The sequence below is a fragment of the Etheostoma cragini genome, chromosome 18 (assembly GCF_013103735.1).
Source record: "Etheostoma cragini isolate CJK2018 chromosome 18, CSU_Ecrag_1.0, whole genome shotgun sequence".
NCBI classification, from domain to species: Eukaryota; Metazoa; Chordata; class Actinopteri; order Perciformes; family Percidae; genus Etheostoma; species Etheostoma cragini.
This window is the reverse complement of record NC_048424.1, coordinates 1,566,644-1,570,117: the sequence shown is the minus strand read 5'-3', so window position 1 is coordinate 1,570,117 and position 3,474 is coordinate 1,566,644. Positions and strand designations below refer to the sequence as shown.

Here is a 3,474-nt window from a genome sequence, read left to right as displayed (position 1 = left end):
CCCCCCCCCCCCCCCCCCCCACCCAAGATATCCGAAATGCTTCATCCCTGGACATGTTAAAAATACTCCTGAAACACCACCTGTTTAACACACCCCACATCCTCCCGTAGCCACTGTAATTCTGTAAAGGGTCCTTGGGTTTCATGAAAGACGCGTTATAAATAAAAGTTCTTATTATACCCAAGTCCAGCTGAAATGATTAGACCATTTAACACAGACTTTGTTTTGAATTTGACGCTTTTGACCCATTTTTGTTTTCCAGTTTCTCAAATGCATGTGGGTTTTCTGCACTGAAAAAAAAATTAATACTCTTAAGTACATTTTCCTGATGATACTTACATACTTTTATTTGACATTTTCAATGCAGGACTTGTTCAGTTTCCTGCTGTGTCTCAGGAGCAGTCTCTTCCTACTGCTACTAAGTACTACTTATAATACTGATACTTTTTACATTCATACTATTTAGACACAGTCATATCTGATTATTAAGGGATGTTTAAGGGTTAAACTAGTTAGTGTTCAACCTGAGAATTACACATGATATAATTCACCTCTGACTACACATACGGACATCGAGCTTGTAATCATGAGGACAAAAACGCTGATTTCTCCATTTCCCTTACAGACACACACACACACACACACACACACACACACACCTAGAGATACACACACCTAGGCTGCTGGTCTTGTCATGTGCAGTGAGGGGGGAGCTGCGATGATGTGGCTAATGAGGTGGAAAAAACTCATTTAGGCTCACTTGAGATAACCACTCACACACACTTTATGTCACACAATTCCCATGGGAGATCGCTGGTGTTTCATGATTAGCATTTATCTCACACACACACACACACACACACACACACACACACACACACACACACACACACACACACACATGTACGTCTTAGGCAATGTTAAAGCTGAAAATAATCCACCAAGTGGAAAGCGGATTCTTTTCAATTATTACCACTGGGACATAAGAGCGCACACACACACACACACACACACACACACACACACACACAATATTAACAATTCACATTTGAACATTGCAGCATTTTAACAGTTTTATCTGCAGATAAACAATCAAAACAATTTAATGTGGTTTTTTTCCACTACATGCTACGGCTACTCGCCCTTTTTTAGTTTTCCTTTGACAAAGGTTCTGGTTCTTTGGTACCACCTCCATCAAGGTTTTAAGCAGGCTGAGCTGATACTAGAAGGTGGAGTAAAAACACTGCAGACCACTGATTGGTCCGAGGGAATCGTGACTATAGCCCGACATCTTGCACAATCTCACCATTTTGAAATAGCCAAGCTACCGTTAATGGCAACCACAAATTGTTTTCATTCACTTGACCCAGATTCTTTTTTTTTTTTTTTTTATTGCAGCCTGCTTTACACCCTACGATACATACACTATCTGCGGTGAAAAACGATGATGAGTCAAGCTTAGCAAAAGCACGGCTAGATATTCTTTGAAATATTTGTACAAAATATGCAAAAACACTCAAATACACACATACACACACACACACTCACACACACTTAACATGGCCAAAATGTAGAGGCTGTGCTTCATGTTTGGTGCATCTTGCATTATCTCTTGTAAAAATACAACCAACACTAAAAAAATTGCTGAATTAAACCTCTTTGATGAGCAATACACAGGTAATAAAGAGCTTTATGGTAATTGGTATTGCTGTATGTCTCGTATTTAATCACCTGGGTGCTGATGAAGCAGTGGATATAACACATGCCTTGGGTTTGGGAGATCCGGGTCCAGTTCCCACTGCAATACACCAACCAATGTGTCCCTGAGCAAGACACTTAACCCCTGGTTGCTCCAGAGGCGTGCGACCTCTGACACAACAATTTGTGAGTCGCTTTGGATTAAAGCATCAGCTTAATGACATGTAACATCATCTCAAATGTCAATAGGTGGTTTCTATCAAGTTTGTATAAACGGCTGTATTAAGTTGGTTGGCAAAAATAATATCAACACTGAGGACATGTTGTAAATATTCCGACTTCATGTGTTAGTCAATACCCCGGCGGGCAGGTGTGCAGTGTTGACACTTGGCGTCAGCACTGCAGGGACCTGAGGGAATATTCACTGATCTGTGAAATGACATGAAGAGACCTGAGAAGATCTGTCCACTGGAACAATAACCATCCAGCATTTAATTACCGCTGCAGCTCTGCTGTATCACAGCGCCCTGCAATATTTCATGTACCTGACATAAAGCATAACATAATGCCCACAGGGACAAAGGACTGCTGCAGTGTGAGTCTCTCATGGTCAGACCTTACTGCACAGCGCTGTGGAGGAGGGTCTGACTAGTCCACACAGCATTTTATTGTTGTATTGGTTTATTGGCATTTCTTTAACCTTCCTGTTGTCCTCGGGCCAAATTTGACGCCTTTAAAAATTGTCTATATTATTAACAGTAGTTAGTAACAGTGAGCGGACATTATTAGAGGGCAAAACAGAAAATAAAAACACTAAAACACAAAAATAAAGCAAAACATAATGAACCCTCCTGTTGTCCTCTGGTCAAATTTGACCCCTTTAAAAATGTCTTTATCTGAAATATTGGTTTCTTTTTAACCAAATTACCACAAAAATGGTTTGGATTCTTTGCAAATACAATTAATCACTTTCATTCCTGACTAAACTCATCTGCATGTTCCTCTGATGTTGACTATTAGTCAAAATAATTCATAATTTCAGCATTTTTTAACACAAATATTAGTTATAATTCTATACAAATGAGCGTTGTTGACCATGAATTCCAAAAAGGAGTGTAAAACTAGTGCTAGTAAGGTGGTGTTAGTAAAAACTAAAAAAGAAGTGTGAAAAAGGGACGAAAAGGTCAAATTTATGTCCGTTTTTGACACACCACAAGGGTTAAACCAATCACAATCGCCTTGGTTGTTGCTAAGCGGCGGACAGAACCTGGGTGTCGCTGCTAAATGGCCTCAGGAAGGGAGTTGTTTTGGTGTACTATCAAAGGTGGTTTTAGTCGTGCAACAGAAAACTCCAAAGGGCTGCAGCCAGCGGTTTAGAAGGCTGCAGCCAGCGGTCTAAAGGGCTGCAGCCGGGGGTCTAAAGGGCTGCAGCCGGCGGTCTAAAGGGCTGCATCCAGCGGTCTAAAGGGCTGCAGCCGGCGGTCCAGAAGGCTGCAGCCAGCGGTCTAAAGGGCTGCAGCCGGGGGTCCAGAAGGCTGCAGCCAGCAGTCTAAAGGGCTGCAGCCAGCACTCTAAAGGGCTGCAGCCGGCGGTTTAGAAGGCTGCAGCCAGCGGTCTAAAGGGCTGCAGCCGGGGGTCTAAAGGGCTGCAGCCGGCGGTCCAGAAGGCTGCAGCCAGCAGTCTAAAGGGCTGCAGCCGGCGGTCCAGAAGGCTGCAGCCAGCGGTCCAGAAGGCTGCAGCCAGCGGTCTAAAGGGTTGCAGCCAGCGGTCCAGAAG

The 3,474-nt window shown here is 43.0% G+C and overlaps 1 protein-coding gene across 1 annotated transcript in view; it reads right to left on the bottom strand.

Moving 5' to 3' along the window:
* slc30a2 (solute carrier family 30 member 2) overlaps positions 1-3,474 on the bottom strand; it is a 16,065-nt gene that overhangs the window by 8,551 nt on the left and 4,040 nt on the right. The window lies entirely within an intron of this gene.